At 36.5% G+C, this 23,602-nt stretch overlaps 1 protein-coding gene and 1 pseudogene across 1 annotated transcript in view; both read right to left on the bottom strand.

Moving 5' to 3' along the window:
- Positions 1-23,602, bottom strand: part of LRRC7 (leucine rich repeat containing 7) — a 1,130,220-nt gene that overhangs the window by 726,597 nt on the left and 380,021 nt on the right. The window contains exon 5 of the mRNA XM_039838554.1: positions 93-162. The gene's annotated coding sequence lies outside the window, so the exon portion shown is untranslated. The remainder of the gene's footprint in view (positions 1-92; positions 163-23,602) is intronic.
- LOC120583465 (uncharacterized) lies at positions 22,671-22,789 on the bottom strand (annotated as a pseudogene).

Here is a 23,602-nt window from a genome sequence, read left to right as displayed (position 1 = left end):
GTGAGGAATTATGGGCTAAGGATCAAGATAGAGAACAATGGTCTACATAACGAAAGGAAGAGTGGTAATATATAATTAGAATAATGCCTTACATTTTGCATAGTAGGTCAGAATTTCACATCTCTTTCACACACAGCATTTTCTTCAAGCCTCAAAGCAAACCTATAACACAAACAAGGAAAATATCAACTGTTTTATTGTTGGTTGCGGAAATTGAAGCTTCAACTAGTTAAATGAGTTGCCAAAGGTCCACGGCTTAGCTTCCTAACTACTAGTCCAGGGGTTTCTCTTCTGCTTCTTGTATTCTACTTGCAGCATTTGTTTGGGGTATGCATGCTGTTGCTACAGTGAAAGAACAGTACTCTAGGTATCATAGTTTCTGAATCATTTCTGCCATTCATTCTCTTCATGAAAAAGACTCAAGACCACTGCTCTTTTCTATTATGAGAGCAGAAAACCATAATTCGTAAATACCTATGGAGGCCCAATTTGTTAAGTGCTTGATTTTTTTTTTTTTTAACATTTCTCGATTCAGAAGCCATTTATAACCTGAAATAATACATACCTGTACATATAACCTATACCATCCAAAGTTGCTTTATCTACCCTCTGAAAGTGTCCAAAGTATGGTAACTACTTGATTTTATAACCAGAAAAAGAGCAAACCCATAATTTTATAATGTGCAACCATAGTGCAATAACTACAGTGTATTATAGAATAAGGTCATGGGCACATTCAGCTCTCATGTTTGATGAAAAATGCATTAGAGGCTCTCAATTTTTTTTAATTTTGTCTTTTCATATAAACCTTATCCCTACCACTTATATCCCATTTTTGAAATAGCATGAGATCCCAGGATGATGATCTTTGTCCCCATATAACCAGGAGTGCAAAACAAAGACTTGGAATAAAGGTATAACGAAAAGAACATTCAAGAACAAAAGTTTCCCCTGATGCAAAATAATCCAAAGGATGATTCTCAAAAGCAAAGAATACAGCTTTCCAGGGCTTTCAACTTTAGGCATATGTGTGACAATCTGTAAGTTTTGTTACCTAAAAAGTAAGTTTTTACTTTTTAGCTTAAATCAATTTATCTTAAAAGAAAATTATCTCTTTTACTCTAAAGAGAAAGCCCAATACAAAAATGACAAAAATAAAATTGTACTATTAAAATTATAATATTGTTGTCTACCTCGAACTCTTAAACTGATGCCACTTTCATTCATTAAAAAAAAAAGACAGAGAGAGAGAGAGAGAGATTTATCAGTACTAGAGAGTAGCTAGTGTTTTGGGGGTAAGAACCTGAAATATTCTTTGATGATAATCAGAAGGTGTGGGAGAGAAGTGAAAAGAGCTTGCCCCTTGTATGATTGTCATTTAATATCCCAACACACTGCCTAAAACCACCTGTAACACACTGCTAATACTTTGAGATAAATTAACTTAGTAATTTTTTTCTTTGTGTACACAGTATATAAAAAATGTTTAATACATATGTTAAATATATGTTAAATCAAACCTGGACTGATTATCTCTTTAGTACCTTTGGCTGGCCAGATCACCTTCATAATCCTAATTGATGGCATCAGGCTTTCAACACAAATGTGAACATTCTAAGCACAAAATAAATACTTGGTAGCAACTTATTGATCAATATTTGGATCTATGTGGACAGAACCAAAAAGGCATGTATTCCTACAATCAAACTGAATTGGGATGGAGGATCCTATATACTTTGTGGTGTGCAGAGTTGACTGAGAAACATGATATTTCTATTTTTCCATTAGTGCAAAAGGTAGGATACTGAAAATTTCACATAGAACTCAATGAGAAAAATAACATATATGTTACTCATCATATCAATATTACAGGAAAAGCCATCACTTCTTTATTGACTCATCTGCTTAGGAAAACTGACCCTTATCTAACCAGAATTTTCTATTTAGATTTGTCCCTAAAATGACTATGATGCACGTTGGAACACTCAACTGTTATTCTTGTTGACATTTTTCATATATTCTGTCCTTATTGCATCCAGGAAGCATAACATGGTTGTACTATGTTTTAAAGATAAGAAGCATTGAAAACTTAATAAAGACAAATGTATGGAATCTAAAATTTTTATTTTAATATAGAATAGAATAAAAATATATACATTTGATTACCAGTAAGAAAAAAGTAAGATAAGAGGAAACAAATTTTGGAATGATATCTACAGGTAAATATTAGAAGATACTGCAGATATATGTTTTGAGTTATATATTAAAGTAATCTAGTATCTTTTTAAAAAATCTAAACCATACAGGTGAGAGATAGGGTCTTGGAGCAAAACAAATATATATTCCTGTGTACATCACACTTTTAAATGTTTATATAACATACAAATTATGAAAATAAGAAGCCACAACACTGCTACAAAATTTTTTATAATCTCATTACTCCAAAGTTAATTACTATTCTGTCCAAATCCAGTGAGATGAACTAATCAATGACCTTTCTCGCCTAGTTCATCACTGTGATTCTACATGGCTACAACAATGATAAAGGAGATACTAGAATGAAATAAAACAAAATTTAAAAATACTGAGGAAACCTACATTGCTGGTGGAAATATAAAATGGTACAGTAACTTTGGAAGACAGTACAGTTTCTCACAAAACTAAACATGTTCTTACACACAATCTAGCATTCACACTCCTTGGTATTTACTCAGAGGAGTTGAAAAGCTATGTCCACACAAAAACCTGCACACGGATGCTTATATCAGCTTTATTCATAATTGCAAGAACTTGGAAACAACCAAGATGTTTTTCAATAAGTGAATGAATAAACTGTGCTATATCAGACAATGAAATATTATTCATCCCTGAAAAGAAATGATCTATCAAGCAATAAAAAGACATGGAGGAAATTTAAATGCATATACCTAAGTGAAATAACCCAATCTAAGGAAGCTATATCTTATTACACATTTCTCCAAACCCATAGAATATGCAAAACCAAGAGTAAATGATAAGGTAACAATGGATAATGGTGATTATAACGTGTCAATTTAGGTTCATCCTTGGTAACAAATATATCACTCTGGCAAGTGATGTTGATAATAGAGGAGGCTGTGCATGTGTGAGAGTAGAGGGTGTCTGAGAAATCTCTGTATTTTCCTCTCAATTTTATTGTAAAACTAAAATTCCTCTAAAAATTAAGTCTGAAAAAATATTTAAGAAACTAATCATGTTCAAAGTAAAGACACTGGCAAAGTGATAGTTCTGTACTAATATCTTATCAGATTTGCATATCATGTTAGACAAAGTAAACTCAAACACAGATGCATTATTTTCTCATAAAAGGGCAATAAGCTAATTTTATGTAGTTATATTTAGAGAAATCTTATCTTCAGATGAGCCCTTATGTTTAAAAGTCTCAAAAAATGGAAAGAACTATTTAATGTAATATCTTAGTCATAATACTGGACAGAAATCAACTGTATAGGATATTTTGAAGACCTCCTCATTCATTATTTCATTATCATTTACAATTCTCAGCAAAAGCAATCAGTCTTATTCATTTAACAAATGTTTACTGTGTGCTTCATGTACGTCAGACATAGTTTCGTTGTCTGGAAATTTGTTTCTGCCTAACCAAACTATCTTATTTGGCAAAGTTACATTTATTAGAAAGTTCTTCCTTATTTCACTATTCTAGGTTACGCCTTTGAAGCCATATGGGCTAAGTGTATTTCCTCTTTCAGAAGAGATCCTCCAGGATTAAGGAAAAGTTCCCTAATTTACCAGTCATTTAAGTTTGCACTACCTTTCACCTGTGCTCTCAAGACAGAATTCCAAAAGCTCTTAGAAATAATTTAAAAATTAAAGCTTTCTGCTGGCGATGCTAAGTACAATTTAGATTTAAATACAAATGCAATTTAGATTTAATGGGAGAATTGGGGCATGTAAATACAGCAATCAGAGCAAGAGAGCAGGGTGTTAACGGTGTTTTATTGATGAGAACAGGGAACTGGGAATCAGGGCTGCAGAGTTATATTCCCCAAACTGTTATTTTTTCCTGTTATCAGAAGAAAAACATTTAACCTGTCTCAATTTACCCATATGGAGAAAAAAACTGCCTTTCTTTTCTGATGCAAGCCTTAACTAGATTATTTAAGCTATCTGAACTCATTTTTTTCATTAATAAAAAAGATACGCAATTTAAAAAACTATTACATCACTCATAAGAGTGTTTTGTGTTAGAATGCTCAGCTTTCAAGGCTGAGATAAATGATGCAGAGCAACCCATATGAGTTGCCAGACAAAGCATCATGTCCTAATTGTTCAAGAATTTAGCAAAGTTCAAAGTCCATGAGTCAAAGCTAAGAAACAGAGGTCACTTCAGGAGAAAGATAACATGTAACCAAGTAAAATCTCCTAGTCCACACCAACTCACACACACAGCAATGAGCCCCAGTGCCCCACAGGAAAGAAGTGTAGAGAAACTCAGGTGCTGGAAAAATTTTAGTTATGAATGAACTGTAAACTGTAGGAAAAGGCCAATTAGATAGAGAGTAACAGTTCTCCCAAACAAGTGACCTGTGTCAGTGGTCAGTTTACAATTCTTTGTCCCAGAACTTTTTGAGTCATGCTTACTTAAACAAAGGAAGAGAAGAGGGGATTTCTCAACGTTTCACAATTGCCAAGTCTTTCTTCTTTCCTGTTAGGCTAGGTTCCCCTAACTGGCTCTTAGGTACCAAAGAGTTCTGTTCCACCACCACCAGTACTAGCGCCCTGGTGTCTGTTAGGGCTGTGCTGTCCTGAGACTTGGATCGGCACCCAAAACCAAATAGAAAAGGGTTTTGCAATGCCTCTGTCGGGCTGGGCTGTTTCTGAACTCAAAGTTTTGCTCCCACTCAACTCATCCCCACTGGCAACCTCCTTCTTCCCCTCTTCAAACTCCTACAATCATGGAAGACTTCAGGTCAGGTCAGCACCGTTCTACTCTTGAACTAGGATGGAGACAATAATCTACAAACCGCTTTACCAGACCATGCTCTTGCCTAAACCAAAAATGTGCCTTTCCTCTGATTTTCTGTCAGATTCATCAACCACTTTGCTTTGTGCATGCCTTACCTCTCTTTTAATAAAATCATAAACCTCCTCCCTTTCCTTTAGCAGAGTCACATCATTGGTTTGGTTTTAGATTTAGCAATGGGATTACTGACCACAAAAGAAGTGGAAAGGGATTTTAGAGATTATCTAGTCCATATTCCCCATCTGGTATTTGATCACCCCAATGTACGTGCCAATGTCTGCTTCCAAATTTCTACTTAGAGGCAATTAGAAAGTCCTTGTTGTCAATTTTACCTCACTAAAGCAGAAAAAAAGTCCTCGAAAGAAAAGCTAAAAAAAAAAAAAAAAAAAAAAAGAAAAAGAAAAAAAGAAATGTCCTTAGACAAAAAAAAATAATAATAATAACAAAAAAGATCTGGTTTAATATAAGTAGGAAAGCATCTGATTCCCTAGGTTAACCCAATAATACCTTATATTTATTTTTTAAATTTAAAAAATAAATCAACTTCCTCTATTTAAGTTTCTAATATATAAAATCGGATGAATAATGCCTTACCCTGACTTCCTCACAGCGTTGTCATGGAAACCTAATAAAATAATATGTAGCAGACTCCCGCTTGGGCTTAAATTGGGCCCAGTGCTAGGGTTAATGCGAGCGTATCCTGCGAGTTGATGGGGGGATCTACTTAAAGAATCCATGTACTGGCATAAGTGTCTCAGTAGGTGGAAAAAGGGAGGAAAATGTAGCATAAAGTAGGTTAAACCAAAGCATTCTCTCCACGTCCACAGAGCTCACAGCACCCCTCTGGTACCTCAAGGCAGCAAGGATATTAGCATTCTCTTGGTAAACAGGGGTGCTAGTGGGCACTTTATACTTTTAAAGTAATTTGGAGAACAGAGAACATTAACAAAAGAATATACCACATACAAGAGAGAAAACAATGGACAACCCGTGATAGCAATAGCTGACACACACACAATATTGTAAGGCAAGGTCAGACATCATCGCCTTAGGATAGCCAGAAACACAAAGGTGAGAGGGGCTGCCAGTTAATGTGCAAATGAAGGCAAGATGCCACAGCAACTGGTTTTTAAATGTTAACATCACTTATTTCTATCCGGGGAATAAAAGTCAAATTTTTTATATTAAAAGTGCTTTTCAAACTACAAAGTTCTATACCAAAGTAATGCAATACTATGCTCTAAAAATGAGTAAACCTCTGGGCACATCATTTCTATTATAAAAATTTTTAAAGAAAAAAATACAAATCTATCAGTCTCATGAAAATAATATCCAAATCTGAACCACTATTGAAATACAGAAAAAACAGGTTGCCTAACTTTTCTCCTGACCAAGCTTCTGTCTATTTTTAGACACCTACAGAAGTGCTGGTCTTGAATAGCTAATTAAGGAGCTAAAAGGGAAAGTCAATGCGGCAGAAATCTGTTTTATTAGCTTATACACTGCATTTATTTCCTGCATCATCCATAAAACACCTCGGTAGCCAATGAGGAGGAGAGGGGTAGGCATAAAAATACTAAGGAATCCTTTCTCCCCTCTTAAGCAAGCCCCTGTCATCACCTGTTCAATTTTATAACCTTGGAAACCACCTGTCTGAAAGAAGAATTGCTCTCAAACTCTAGTATGCTGACCTTTGCCTAAAGTTAAAACAAACATGTTTTACACAAGATCTTGAAGTCTAGATGAACGCAGGGAGCAAAACCACAGAGACAGTGCCTTTGCCACTTCTGCAAGCTAATCATGGTCAGCCTTGGCTGCCTGACAGAATCCCACTTCTACACTTAACCTAAATCTGGAGTAGACTGCCCCTAATGCATGAATGCTACTTCCAGGACAGATATGGGCACTGGGCCTTGTTCTTAACAAATGTCAGTCATTTTATCAACACTCTGAAACAACAAACAAATCACTCAAGAAAGCCTGGTACATGAGAGGCACTAAACAAACGTTGGTCATTTGTTAGTTAATTTATTCAATGCTGAGTGACTGAAAAGTCTTTCTCTCATGGAAATATATACATAATGAATGCATTAACAAATAAAGATTGTATTTTCAGATAGTGTCCAATGTTATTAACAAATAATTAAGGTGGTGAGTTCGAGAGAGTACAAATCATGTAAAAAACTCGGGGCAGAAAAGGCCAAGCAGGAAGAACAACCGATGTGAAGGTCTTGATGAGGGAATGAGCTCGGCAGACTGGACGACAGGAGCAAGGAGTGGCACAGGAGAATGAGTTCCAGAGACAGGGATGACTCTGTAAGGCTTGGTAGGCCCTGGTCAAAATTTGAGTTGTATGAGAATGAAAGTAGAAGTCACTGGAAAGAAGAATTTTAGTAGGAAAATAACGCATACTAATTTGTGTTTGCAGATGGCTATGACTGCAACTTGGATAATGGACAGTGGGAGCAGGAGCAGGAGCAGGAGCAGGTCGGTTAGTCAGAGGGCTACTGAACAAACCAACGCAAGGGGAGTTAGTATAAGTTAGGGTGAGAGCGTTTTTGTTTGTTTGTTTTTTTTCTTTCATCTTTTAGTATAATTTAATTATAAAGAATATGTCTCCTGTGTACTTTTTTTGAGATTCCTTTTTAAAGAAGTCTGTTGCTAGGGAGGTTGCTAAGGAGACTGAGAAAGCCTGAAAGATAAGTGACCAGTATTTTATGCAGACTTTATTTAAATATCAGAGAGTGGAGCCAACACTCTCTGATATTTAAATAAATAAATTTTTTCTTCCCAAAGGAGAAAAAAAACATGAGTTAGAAAAGGTCAGAAAAGGTGTGTGTTTGTGTGTGTGTGTGTGTGTGTGTGTGTGTGTGTGTAAAACACTTCAAGAGAAAGAAAGGTGATTGGTGGCATGCTTTAGGAGGAAAGATTAAACTCATTTGAGGAAAAGAGCAAAGTGTAGTAATGGAAGAACTGTTTTGACTAGAGATAGTTTAATACAGCCTAAGAACATACCTGGACTTTTAAATTAGACAAAAATTCAGCTGTCACTTAAAAGCCATGAGACTTTGGGAAAGTTTCCTGAATCTTTATGAGCTTTGATGTCCTCAACTGTAAAGTAAAGGGGAAAAAATTCATCTTGCTGGTTGTAGCTGAAAAGGTCAGTTGCCAATCAACATATCCATTCTCTTTTTCATAGCCAGGAATCTTTGGAAGACAACTCACTGCCCCATATAGACCTATATTTCTCAGCTTACTCCTGACTCCTTGATCCCCTTCTCCTAGCCACCTCCCATGTGAGTTCTTCTATCTAATAGAATATGTTTATGCCATTTCCCAGGCAATTTTAAGAAGCTGTTGTGCTACCACATGTTCTCTCCTCCTCGCCCCCGCTCACCCCCTTCTAACCCCCCGCCGATGTCAGGGTAAATGTGGAGGATGCTGAGGCCCTAAGGGACAGAGAAACCACAAGACTGAGAAAGTACGAATTCTAGAATCACCACATGGAAGGAAAGCGCATCACTTAACGGATCAAAGATTGAACAGTGAAACTAATCAAAAACAGACTCACAAATATAGTGGACAATTTGGTAATGGACAGAAGGGAGAAGGGGTTGGGAGGCTGGGAGAATGGGGTGAAGGGATAAAGAAGTACAAATTAGTAGTTGATAGTTGGGCATGGGGAGCATGAAAGAGGGAAGCAGTTAGCATTAATATGATGGCTAAGTGGAGGGCCAGGGAAGGGAGGGAGCAATTGGGGGGATCGTTTTATGAACATTATAGATATCTAACCAATGTACTCTATACCTGAAACTAATTTAAATAAATAAATTTATTTTTAAAAAAAGATTGAACAGTGAGATATGTGGAAATCAACTAATTTTAAGTTATTGAATTAGTAAGCCACTAAATTTGGGGCACTGTTTGTACAGCAGTTTGTATTATCATAACCAACACATGTGCTTATTATGAACATTACAAATGAAGCAGAGTCCGTCACTTGGTAATGCATATCTAATAAATTAAACTATAAAGAGTATTAATTTTGTTATCTTAGGCAAATTACTGAACCCCTCTGAGCCTTCATTCGTGTATAAACTATGTCTTTAAATATTTCTTATCCACTCTAAACATCCTGTCCATGATTCTTCAAACAAAGAAGTTTTAGATCTTTCACATTATCTTTGTCTTTTCTAAAAGCTCTCAGGTTGTTCAATGTTCCTGCGAGCACAACTCAGCATTAAATAGGTTACCACAAACAAGCCTAATAGAGTGGAGTCATAAAGTTGCTTGTTTGGAATGTTAGACATCTACTGACCTTAAAGATTACACAAAAGGTAAAACCAGTGCCTCTATACTTATTAAGATAGCAATGAGCTAATGAATATAAGTGAACGTATGCCTTCATTCTATACTGATGCGATAATATTCTGGGACCTCAGTTTGAATTTCATTGCATTTGTTTGTTTTAACTCATTGTTTTACCATGGGTGTCACCCGCCACATTAATTATTCCTTCCAACTTCGTGTTATTTCCAAATCTGATCTACATGGCTCCTATATCTTTTTCCAAGCCATTATCAAAATGCTGAACTGAAAAAGCCAAGTCCATTACATTTTCTTCTGAAGAACATTTTGAAACATCCCAACAAATATCCAGATTTTTAAACATATATTTTCAAGCGGCCATCTATCATTTTTATAGTCAGGAAGTAATTTTAATTCATTGGTAAATTTCCACTTTTTACATTACTAGGTAATTCCAGCCTCCTGTTCACCTATTCATAACTAAACCAACATTCAGGGCTAATCTACTCTGGAAGCAGATGCATTCAATAAGCATTTAACAAAGTAGTTCTCAAAGAGGCAGTCCCACACTCAAAGAAATGCTTTAGAAATTTGAGAGTATTTTTGTTTTTCACAATGATTAGGTGGTCTTCTTGCAACTTAGGGTATAGGGATAACCAGGAACACTGTGCATAGTGCAAATCCTGCACATTAGAGAACTGCTTCATGACTGACAACTATCAAATATCCTCTGGGAGACTCATGCAGTCAACTAATTTCTATATAATATCCAAGCCTAGATTCTAACTTTATTACACACACACACATACACACATATGCTCTATTTTAATTACACAGAAATTTTCAGTAATGCCATCATGCTAATCAATAAAGAAGTACCTTCTTAGTAAATCTACCAAGATTTGTTCACCCTTTTGGAGAAACATGTCATCAATCACAACAAATCTTATAAAATTTAAGTGGCCGATACAACATTCCTGTGTCATTTTACACTTTCAGTTGTTGCGTTTACACTAACTCTATGCATATGTACACTGAGTCTATGTATTAGCCTATTTCGATTAACCAAGATAACAAAATATAAATAATATTCGGATGTTTTTTCCTTAAAGCCAAATGTATTTTTATGAGTTCGTGCAATTATCTAACAACTTATGTCATCTAAAACACTCATGCCTTATCCTTTACATAGTAATATGCGTATTATTTTATTATAAATTGGTTTCTTATTTTTCCTTTGTATTGGAGTTAGGACATAATATTAATATATATACATATACATATATATATTATATATATACATATACATATATATTATATATATATATTTTTAATGTGTATAGGTAGGTTATATTATTTAAAGTTCAGGAAAGTAAATAGAATATTTCAAATTATTTGATTTAGAAAAGTAGAAGTTAGGTCTGATTGAGTTAATAAAAACAATGATAGACATGAAGAAAATACAAAAGACACACAGAAGAGAAGCACCTAATTCCTTCTTGGGAATGCTGCAGGTATTGTTGTTGCCCGAGACACTCACGGTTCCTGTACCTGCTGATAGGTTCTTACTACAAGCACCTGTGATGTCTGCTAGTGGATTTAAATACCTTTCTCTGAGCATGTTCATTCACCCCACGCTCCTCTCTCAAGGGCAGTTCTCCACCAAAGAGGGGAGTTGTTACATACAGACCCCAGCTTCCTCTCTCTCAGGTGGGGTATCTGAGGCATTTTCAGTACAGTTTCTCAGAGGTTCCCAGCATTACTGATCCCGAGCTTCTCACAGTGGTAACCTGCTTATTATTGCTCCAGCTATAGTTTCCTTACCTTCTACATATTATTTTCCTATTCTTTCTTGCTCCTGTGCTCTTGATTCACTTTCCAAATAATCTGCTTGAACTCAAGTCTTCATTTTAGAGTACTTCTAGGTAAGCTCAACTTAACACAGGTTGTAAAATTCATATGCATGTTTGTTCTAAGATCCATTCTCTACCTCCTCCTAGCTTGCTTTGTATCTCAGGGAATTATATTTCCCAGGCCTCCTTGCCAACTGACTTCTAGTTGGTTTGTGCAGAGGAAGGTAATGGTGAAAGAACGAAGGGCAGGAATTGAGGAGAAGCCGGGTCATTTATATTTCCCTCACTCTATGTAGTGGTATTGCCAATAGCATCTGTGCTTTCTCTGGTTCAGCTCACAAGGAACAGTGCCTTTGTGGTCTCAGGTCCCACCTGACAGCCAATACCATGGTTCTAGCTCTTGCAGAACAATTCCTAATCCTAGTCTTTAGTAAACCACCTGTTCCTTATTTCCTTCCAGCATGGTGTATCTAAAAAGTTTAGTGTTGTTGGAATATTCAGTTTAAGACAGTGAGTGGCAGAAAATGGAAAAGTAGGAAGCAGTCTGATAAAGGACCTCAAATGTATGTTACGAAGTTTATCCTGTTAAGTAAAATTTCCTGAATTTGAATACTCATACTTTTTTCTTTCAGCAACTCCATCATAGTGTTGAGTTATTCAACACCATGTGAATCCTTACTCCCAAATTACTAGTTTTTCCATGTCTTTTAGAAGCAAAATCTGTATATTTCCTTTGGGCAACAAAGTTATTTCCCACCCTAGGGAATTTAAATATTTCTCAGGAGATGTGATTGTGATTCATAACTGCAAAATTAAAGCAGAAAACTGGCAAGGAAATATGCAAGAGGATGGCAATACAATATAATGAGATGGACATCAGACTGGGGGATTAGGAGACATAAATCCTAGAACCTGTTCTCCCACCTTGGGATGATGAAGCCATAAACAAGCAAACCAAGAGAAAAAGAATGAAAACCACTGGAGATGACTTCAATATCCAGGCAAATCAGCTCCCACGAAACATTTCTTGACTCTTTCTACTTTATAGAAAATTGGTGGTCAAAATTCAGATGTATGTAGGGCAAGACACTCTGCCTCATGTGTTACAATTTCTCACTCTTTCAATAAAAATGGAATCTAAAGACTATTAAAGGATTAATTGCATTAAAAGAATTGAGAAAATTATAAAGTAATTGTTGTCCTTCCTGGCCCTTTCCCTCACCACTAAAAAAGGAGGGTATTCCACAGAATGACTGCCAAAAACCTAAACTTATAAATCACAGAATACTAAAGACCAGAAGTTTAATACATGCACATAGCAGCAATTTTATGCTTCCCCATGTTTTCAGAGGTCTGATGAATTTATTGCAAAGGTTGTGAAATTAGCCGAAGCTTAATTCATTTTAATCAGAATTTATAAGAAAATAATAAAGAAGAAAACCTCTAAAACCACTGTTATTTTATTTTCAAGCCCTGGGCATGTGACCAAAATCTTAGCAGGTGTCATGATTAGTTAGGGACTAAATTAAAGAAACTGACAAAACTGCATTTGATTGACATGGACATAGAGTGGGGTAAGCACAGCTTGAGCATTCCTACAGAAAGCCCAAGTGCTTTCAATTCTTCATATCCTACTACAACCCTAAACATCCTTAGTTACCAAAAGGAAAAAAAAAAAGTGCTTTCCTTTGTAGGAGATTGGCAATTTCCCTGGCATTGCAGCATGACATTTTCTCAGATAGGCTGTCAAAAACTAGGACATTGAATTGCATGCTTTGCCAAGTAGTTCCCCTTTTGACTTATAAAAATAAGTGATATTTCATCCTTCTTTATTGGATTCGCTGAAATGTAACATAAACTCAACTCTGGGCTTCCACAAAGTGAGACAAAATCAAGGAATTCAAAGAATACCTATTATTTTGCCTCTACCCTAAGTAGAGCCTATACTAAGATTTTCTAAGGAGGAAGCAAAAATTTTAGTTTTTCTTCTGAAGTTGGTCTAAAGTGAGCTCGGTTCTCTTCAAGACTTGACATACTTGAATGTCCATAGCGAAATTAAGAAAGAGCAAGAAAAGAGGAGACTGGGTCAAAATTAAGTGTCTAGTATGTAAAATCAATTCACTGAAGAAACAAGTGCAGGTTCAGTTCTCATGAGTCAAGATCCACTGTCATCACAGCTAATTTTCAAAGGAAGCCCTTTCAGGTTTGTGCTTTATTCTCAGATCTGTCTTCAACATATTTCTAGTCTGAAATCTCTCTAGCAGTAAATCTCAAACTTCAGTGTACAGAAGTATCACTTGGGCAATTTGCTAAATACAGATTCCTGGGGTCCCATACATAAGGACTGTGATCCCAAGTCAGGCCTATGGAGCTGCACGTACAACAAGAACACCAGGTGTTATTCAGCAGGGAGTTTAGACAGCACTTTAAGGAAAAAATAATAATAAAGCTATGGGGATTAAGATGGGCTCAGCATAGCTGATCTTTTGGAAATGCAGTCTTCCCACCAACTTCCAAGAGTAGTTTACCATTGGCATTCTAGAGCATGTGGTCCAAACTGCAGGAATTCTCAGCCTGGCATATGCACCAAAATTTCCCATGGAGGTTATAAAAGGCACACATTACTGGGCTTCTCCCCTGACCTCCTAGCCTACTAAACCAGAACTCTACGAGTCAGTCTTAGACATGTGGGTATTTTAAACTCCATCAACTATTCTTATACACAGCCAGGATGGAGAATCATTGAAAGAAATTAAAGCCAACCAACTGTTGAAAGCATTAAAGGACAATAGACTACTGAATGACCCACAACTAGGATGGTGATCCGGGATGAAATACATCTGCTGAAACATTTTGGATGATCAGAGTATTTGTCTAATGGCTACTTGATTCCGACTCTCTTATGACAAACTGAACCATAGAAGAAGTGTGGGCATGGATGACTGAAAGGAAGCTATGTAAGGTGATTTACATATACTATTTAATTATTACTAACACTCATAAAAGGTCATTATTTCCATTTTATTGATGATGAAAAAAAGGGAGGTTCATAGTAGTTAGGAACCTTCCAAGATCCCACAATAAGAAATAATAAGATCCAGTAATGAGACCCAGGTCTGTTTGACATTATACTATTTCAAAATTATTTTACTTCACTCATTTCCCAACTTCCTCCAGTGCTTACTGCCATTCAATAGTTAGTCTAGAGAGTATATGTAACAGCAGGGAAGAAAAAGGATAAAAGGTTTCAGTCTGGCAGAGAAATTCAAAGGAAGGTACAGAGAACTAAAGTCTCTAACTAAAAAACAAACAAATTGAAAAATTCCTCCAATCATCCAGGTATAGATTTGGAGAAAGCTTTAGACAAGATCTCTGTACTGATCACTTTTGATAAGCAGGAGACCTGAAAACACATGCAGTCTCGTGAATCCTGCTCTGGATTTGTAAATTTAGAGACTCAAATTTTCTGTCATGTTGTATTAATTTTGGCAAAACTCTCAAAATTTCCAAATATTTGTTTGCTCTAAAATGAAAGTCTATCTCAAAGAGATATTGGAGTGATTAATTTAAATAATGTCACCATCTAAAAGAGATCAGTACAGTGCAGGCCCCCTATAAATGTTAACTCCTTCTTTCTCCTCTACCAATAAGGAGAACATGAAAAGAAACTCTGTCGAGGGTAAGGTTCTAAGAGAGAGAATCAGAGCCTGGCTTTACTCTCGCTACTGTACTCTACACTCAAAAGTCTTGGGGTTAAAAATATTTGGGTTCATAAGCCTCAAATGCATTCCCCTGCTCATGTCATCTGAAGCATTTCTGGATGGAGCAAAAGACTACTTTGATTTTTTTTAAGTTAGTATTAAACGGACTTCTATTTCTAGGGTTGTTTTTTTTTGCCTTTCGGTAGTCATCATAATATTCTTCCTTAATTTTAGCAACTATTAGCTCACATATTGCATATGTGACTTCCTTGTTTCCCAAGGAATTATGATGCTTTAGCCATAAAGATCTACTTGAGGGACATGACACTACATGGTCCCCAGGTAGTCTAAAATTTAGAGATCGTAAAGATTCTAAAATTAAAGTATAGTAGGAAAAATTCAGTCAAAGGGATAGGCCAAGACTTCTAAATACCATTTTATTAAACAGGCTTATTGATTCCTTAAGTGGTAGCAATTTTCTGCCATATTTATAACTTTCTTAAGTTGAAGTCCAATAAGAACTTCAATCAATCAACAAAGAATTTATTGATCTCCTGTGTCATGTAGCTTGTGTCTGACATTCTTGGTTATAAATCCTGGCTTTAATTACTATCTTTATAATGCTGAAAGAAAGCCCTAAATTTTCTTGAGTCTCAATGCTCTTATATTCAGAATACTGAAATAATGACTTGTTCCTTAGAGTGATACTGTGAGGAAAAAGTTAGATAATTCTATGGAGTCATAGTCTAGATATATTTATCTTTTTATGTAATTTCAAATACATGTACTTGGTAGAGTCAAAGAGAGAAGGGAAGGAGGAGAAAAAGAGATAGAAAAAATTTTAAATAATGTCAGTAATTTCTACGGACAGAGTATTTGTGTTCCCCTCCAAATTCATATGTTTAAGCCTTAATCACCAATGTGACTGCATTTGGATGTGAGATCTTTGGGAGGTAATTAGGTTTGGATGAGGTCATAGGGATGGAGCCCTCACAGTATGATTGGAACCCTTATAATGATACCTGAGCTCTCTCTCTGCCATGCGAGACAACCTGGAAGATGTTCCATGTGCTGGCAGCCTAATCTCAGATTACTCCATTTCTAGAATTGTGAGAAATAAATGTATTTTGTTTGAGCCACCTAAACTATGGTATTCTTGTTACAGCAGCCCAAACTGACTGATAGTGGTTTTACCTGATATCCACTCAATGAACTGTCCTAGGGCAAACATAAGAATCTCCTATTTCCTTGGATAAACTCAGTTTCCACCTGCCTTACCCATTTTGAACATCTTATTATACAGGCTGTTATTCTAAAATTGAAAGAGGTATATATATTTTTTCTAACATAGTTCTTAAATGAATGAAAGTCAGCTACCTCATTACTTGTCTAAATTACGAAATAACAATCTGCTTCTGTGATAAAGAACAACAACAAAAAAAACTAGTTCTATTGGTCTTACTATGAGATTTTTTTTGACTATCTATAATGTGAAGTTTTTGTTTTGTTGTTTTGTTTTACCTTTCCTGGAAAATCAGGTAGAACTCATGATGTTAGGAACAGAAAAACCAACTCAAAATCCTTAAGCAATAAAAAAATCTGTTGTTTTTCAGTCCTGTGTTAGAGATAACTCAGGACTTAAACAATGCTCCTGAGACACAGGTCTTTCCCACCATTCATTGCTCTGCATTTTCAGTGTTGTGTGGATTCATATGAAGATCTTTCCTTCCTGATTTTCAAAAGGTTGCTGAAGCTATGGAAAGAAGAATTTTACTTTTCTTATAGCTGAAACCAAAGCCCAGAAATTGTGTCTTGATTGTTTGCTTGGGTCATGCAACATCCCTGAATGACTGTAGCCAAGGGGATGGAATTCCTGATTAATTTAATTCAACCAGGGCCCATTCTGGAGTTATGATAAAATATCCCATCCAAATTCCACATGGCTGAGAAATAAGGAGTTACGTTATAAAGGCAACCTGATGCTGGGGAAAAGGCTAACAAATAATCAACATATATGCTGACTTTAGAGTCGAATTTCTACATAAACTCGATAGGCAACGTGTAAAAATATCTCACTTTGCATTGGGCACACACGGCTTGATGTCCTGTCTGCTCCCTTGTCTTTGCTGTAATTGGATTTCTTATCTTGTGTTAGGCCCAGAAGAGAATACCAAAAAAAAAAAAAGTAAAAAAAAGTAAAAAACAATCTGCCCTCAAGGATTGGTCTCCATAAAGGAAACAGAACAATTTGTGAGAACATAAAATGATGTGCTAAATTGAGTAGTACAGATATTGAAGCATTTTAAATTTCTGGCTTTGTCATACATTATGAATAAAATATTCCAAATCACTGCCTTACATTTTGTGGGTATGTTTTAAAAATAGGGTGGGTTTCACAGTGCAATTCCAAAATTGGATCAGAAAGGCTATAAAGTAGTACAAATTTCAGAGGTAAGCAGACCTAAAGTTGAATGTATTCATTTAACTTCCCTGAGATTATTATAGTAGAGATTATAAATATCTACTCATGGAATATTGAGAGGATTAAATGAGGAGATGCACCTAGCACACTGCCAAGCGCAAAACAAATAATAAATAACTATTATTGTTATTACCGTAATTTGTGTCTGGCACTCTGATTTGGCAAACAGTCTCTTCCACAGAAGCAATAAGGATCACATAAACACGAAAGTTTGACATTTTGTGTTGAACCAGAGACTTGCTGCACATACACACATACCCCACTTCTTTGCAGAGTTGGCTGTGGACCCAACAGCTCATGGATCAAGACATCAAAAGTTGCAGTCTGCAAACCCAACACTCAAGTACAGAAAGAAATGTTGCCCACTCCATGGCATTCTACTTCATCCAGTTCCCATCTATACACATAATTTGCATAAGTAGGTGGTATCAACCCCTTAATCAAGCGTGACTCATTTCTTCCCCAATATATGAATCAAAAAGAATAGTACATAACCAGACCCCCAGGCATTGGCTGGGTAATGCCATTCTTCCAGGAAATTAAAGAAATATACATTAAACATTCAAATGTATTACAGAGAGGGAATTCTGTTTGATGGAGCCACTCCATTGTTTTTCCAGAAACTGTCACAGAAATTGCTAATTACAGAAGTTCACAAGGATTTTAACCACTGAAGCAAAACAAGTCAATCAGACGGGAAGAAACAAAGGACATCTACAAATCTCTTTCCTTCTGAAGGGTCCTCAACTTACTTATTCAAAAATGTGGTCCACTCTCAGCAGTATACTCTCCTAGCTTTTTTTGTGTCTGGGTATGATTTCTGTCTTTGCTAGCAAGGCAGAAACAGCCTCTTCTCTTTAATGTGTGCATGTGTTTGTGGGGGTGGAGAGTAAAAAAGAAATAAAAAGCAAATGGAGGCAGACGGAGGGAGATAGCTCCCATAATTCCCCAGGCTTGTAAAGGTACGCAAGGCTCACTCAAGACTGAGATGCCCATGCTGGTCTCCCCCATTCTTCTGGCCACCCTGATTGTGAGTCATGACCAGAATCTCCACCCTCTCCACAGGTGAGTAGGTGACTGTTTGGGCTAGAAGCAAATTGACACAGTCACTACTGCAATATACAACATCTACTGTAAGTTCCTGTGTGCTTGTTATCTCCAAAACAGCTCTTGGTATTTTATCAATGTATTCACTGAGGGAGAATTATCATCGAGAAAACACATGTGATCTTGACAAATCTCTTTCTCCATCGCCTGCCAGTGCTAAAAGTGCCATCTTTTGAAAATGTTTACATTTCTTTTTTAATAAACGAAGATGCTCATTTCCACCTTCCCCTGAGTTTTACTTCTTTATTCCCCTTCTGTTTAAGTTTGATTTCTTCTTCTAGAGTTAGGTATTATTCATGAAAACAATATTTACAAAGACGAGTTTCATTCAAGGCAATCACAGTTCATTTAGCCCCAGGGTCAGATGACTAAGGTTACAGGACCCTGTGGGTGTCCCTAAGAGAGGAGGCAAGAACTTAACCCATGAGTTAAGAAGAGATGTTCCTGAGATAACTTACTTCCCATCACTGATGTTGGTATCAGCAGCTGCTTTAGAATTAGAATCCACTCCAAGTGTTCACCCTTATGGGGGTGGAAAATGGGATTGGGCAGCCAAGAGTTATTTGAATGATTCAACTAACAACCACCCAACTGTGCTAGGTGGTTACCAAGCAACAGTCTCAAAAGCTTCCTGGCAGTTCTCTTTAGGATTTCTCTCCCCTTTCCAGTCAATCCCTCTTAGCTTAGCCTGTGCTTTCTGCATGTATTAACTTCTCCTTTCTGCTCTTTCTGAATTTTTATTTGCTCTTAATGACATTACAAGTGCCATCTCCTCTCCAAAGTCCTTCACTGCTCTGTCATGCTCCATAGCAGAGAGAAAAGGGAGGTGAAAAGTAATATAACTGGCCCAGATCATCTTTTTAAGTCACAAAAACACACAGGTCAGAGGTCTCTAGCCTCCCCTTACTTTGGTTTGTAAGTCCACCACTTTCTTTACTTAGATGAGGTCAAGATTATGGTACCAACATGGAATAAAACATGGGCATTTAGAGCAGTGGGATTTATTTCATAAAGAGTGAAATATTTCTGGGAGACAAGGCAATATAAAATCTTTGCCCCCTTCACAGTTCTCAAGCCTGTGTTCCATTCCCTAGAAACAAGTTGCTTCCTGACTGGCATATGAAGAAAATATATCTCAAATTAAGGGATTTTACAGGAAAATATATGACTAAAAGTTAATCAAACAATCAATAAAACTAAAGAAAAGTTAGATTTGACTATATTCTATCACTTCTAATAAAAAAAATTTCCATTTGAGTTTTACTTTGTACCTTTTCAAGGAGTTTTAACACAAATTTGCTCATTTTTAGTGGGCATAGCATGATCTATGGTGTGTTAAGGACTAGGTTTCAGTCCCATTTCTCTGATTATTCACTATAAAACTTTGGCAGAACTATTTGATCATTTTAAAATTCCTTTATTGGTAAAATGGGAATATGAGTACTAGTTAACATATATTAAGCATTTCTATATACTACGCATTGTGTGATAAGCTTTATATAGGCTACCACATTTAATACTCATGAAGTTAGCCCCAGTTTGTAGATTGTGAAGATGATAATACTAATTGAATTTATCATGAGCATCTATTAAAGGGCCCTTTATATGTGAGGTAGATACTATTATTAAATTCTATTACAAGATTAGATGACTGAAGCACTAAGAAAGTAACAGTCTGCCCATTCCTTCATCTTATAAATACTGGATTCCAACACTGCTCTTTCTCCAAAGCTTGTGCTCTTAACCAGAATGCACCACTATCCTAAAAATACCTGCAGCTCAGGTACCATGTGTTTGTTGGGAGGAACCAATGAGACTATAAAAGTGAAAAGGTTTGGATGCTATAACTCTCTATATCAAGGATGGGAAATGTATGACATCATGTCACCTCTGTCCACTGAAGACATTGCTAATTGCAAACTATGGCCCTGTAGTGGACCAGATCCTGCCACCTGTTTATATAAATAAAATTTTATTGGAACATCCATTTGTCTATGTATTCTCTTGGCTGCTTTGGGGCTGCAACAGCAGAGATAAATCCCAGCAACAGAGATCATATGGTCTGCAAAGCCTAAAATATTTACTTTTTGGCCCTACACAGAAAAGAAAAAATTACCAACTCCTGGATTAGAGTATAATTTTCTACTAACCAATACTCAGTTTCATAGTCATCAATAAATTGCTTCTGGGATCCACTACCCGGTTGACTGAAATATGACAAAGAAATAAACCTACTAGCTATTCCTGTGATCTAAAAGTATCAATTAATACTAGTAAATCAGATACAGAAACTGAATCACTAATACATCAGTGGACTCAGGTAAGGTCTCAAGAATACCTAGTCGCATTTGGGAACTTGGGTTTCTTTTTGCCTGAGTGTCTCCTTCTTAAACTTGGGGTGGAAAGTTCTCTTCTCTAACCATGGGAATCACTCAGTTAAGGAGTATTTCTGACCCAGCAATGGAAAGGGGGCAGAGTGGTGAAGATACTGTGCAAACTACATTCTCATCACTTTATTTCTGGAGATCCTCCTATATGTGGCCCCTGCAGACGTCAATATTGCACTATGACTAACTCTGCCACCTACTGCACCAAGTCAGATTCACCATATACCTAAATACAGAAGGAAAAATGCAGATGAGAGCGATCCATCTGAAAATCTTCAGGAGAAAGAAGTGTATAGAGAATGAAGAAGGTAAGGTGGAGCATGTTGCCCATTCTGGAACATTCAGAAATTCTATTTCAAGTCAACTTTAAATCTTGTTCCTAAATGCCAGGCACAAAATGATGATAGCACAGCTATCTTAACCTTGGGAGGGACAATTTTTAAAGTGTATGACTTCAGCCATATACACGGGGCTGAAGAGCAGTGATGTAGTATATGTAGAGCAATGCCCAATAGCTTATCTGAAAGGAATACTGGGCATGCAGATTTCCAAGACACCCACACCTTGGAGATAATGCCAGTGAGTTAATCAAATACTTTTCTGCCTGCACAACTGTGATACCTAAAGCTGCTAGGAACATCATTTTTAGACATCCGTGGGAGGGATTCTTTTTTGTAACTCTGCATTTCTTTAACTCCCACCACATGTCTAGGCTTGCCTTCCAGAGACACATGCTGCCACCTTTTCTGAGCATCTTTTTTTTCTCTTTTATTTTGACCATGGACTAAGAGGCCCTCCGAGGACCGACTGCAGTAAATGCTAAAACAGTGATCATGATGTCTCTGGTACTACATGAATTGACCTGCGTGCAAGTCCTGTTGGGTACCCAGGAATTGAGCCCACCATTCCCACTTTCCCCAAACCTGCTTTTGTACCAGCCTCCCAGGCATCATCAGTTCCCTCAAGCATCCGGCTAAAACAAAGGGTCAGTCAATTCTGACACCTTTAGCTGAATGTCTATTATGAGTCAAATGCTAAGAGGATGGTGGGGCACAAGGCATAGAACCAGCATTCAGGAAGACAACATTCTGATGGGTCAGCAAGATAGTTAGAACATGCAAAAGAGTGGGCTAAGTGCTACGATAGGAGTAAACACAAGAGAAGATGCAATCACACAGAGGGGAGGGAGTGTCAGAGAAGGCTTCCAAGAAGGTATATTTAAGCTGAGGTATCAAACATAAATGAGATCTGGCCAAGAAAAGATAGTAGAGAGAAAACCTCCAGCCACAAGACACAGCATGTAAAAAACCTGGAGGAAAAAGAAAGCATTTTGGAACTGCAGAAAAGCAGATAGAATTAGTTAGATAATAGGCGTATAAGCTCAATGGTCAGAAATATCTGAATCTGAATCTCAATTCTGTGACTTTGAAAAAGTTACTTAACCTTTCTGTGCCTCAATTTCCTCATCTATAAAATGGATATGATAATAGTACCACCTATATAAAGTTGTGAGGATTAAACACATACAATGCAAGTGACACATAATAAGCACTCAAAAACTGGCAGCTATTATTACATTAATGTAATAACATTATTTTATTATAATTTATTCATATTATCATTATTACTATTATTTTTAATATTAAAATGTTATTTTTGTTATTAAGCCTCTAAGTCTCAACTGAAAAAAACTGAGAATAACAATACCTACCTTCCTGAAATTTTTTAAGTGAGGCAACCCTTGGTTGACCTCACAGATTTCAAGGACATTGTCAGCTTACAATACCTTATTTTTTATTATTTTTTTAATGCCTACAGCACCTGGTGTTCCTAGGTGGTCTCCCATACAAGTACTAACCAGGTCTGACCCTGATTAGCTTCCAAGATCAGATGGGATCAGGCTTGTTCAGGGTGCCATGACCATAGACCCTTCCTGAATTTTTACAAAGATTAAATAAATGATTAAATGATGCCTAGCTTTAAGTAAAAATATAAAATAATAATAGATAACTCTATAAAGAATGTTTCACCTGCAAATAACAGAAGACTGTCTTGCAGAGTCAATATAAAAACAATAAAAATCAATAATAGGGAGTATTTTCCTTACATAAAAAGAAACTTGGATATAGGTGCCTACTAGTGTTTAGTAGACTGATGGTGTTTGGGCTGGCATTTCTGCAATTCTCTTGAAATTTCCCTTTGCTTGTGGCTTCCATCACAAATGGTGGCTTTGATTCTTGACGTTAGATCCATATTTAAGAAAGAAAAAAAAATGCAGATGTGTTCCCCTTGAACAGAGAAGTGCGACCTTCCCTAGAAACTTTGAGGAGACTTCCACCTACAACAATTTGACCAGAGCTGCACTGTGTGACTACGTCTGATTCAAAAGGCTGGAAAGTGAGCATTTATCTACGCATATTGCCTTTCAATTCAGTTGGGGTTTTGTCAGCAAGGATGGTGAGAATGGATATTAAGTAGGCAATCAACAATTTCTGCCATAGTATTACTACTTACACTTTCAGGTGCCAAGCTCTGTGTTGAGAGCTTTATATGAATGATTTCATTTACTCTTCACTTTTAATGAGATGAGGTGTTTATTAATAGTAATAGTGTTATTGTTGTTGCTTAATGGGTAAGGAGATAGAGGCACAGAAAGAGAGTGATTTGAACACCATCACACATCTTCTAGGTGGTGAAGGTGGTCTCAAAGCCTGACAGCTTGACTCCAGGGCAATGAGAAA

This window comes from Pteropus medius, unplaced genomic scaffold (genome assembly GCF_902729225.1).
Source record: "Pteropus medius unplaced genomic scaffold, Ma_sr-lr_union100, whole genome shotgun sequence".
Taxonomy (NCBI): domain Eukaryota; kingdom Metazoa; phylum Chordata; class Mammalia; order Chiroptera; family Pteropodidae; genus Pteropus; species Pteropus medius.
This window is presented reverse-complemented; position numbering and strand designations above follow the sequence as displayed.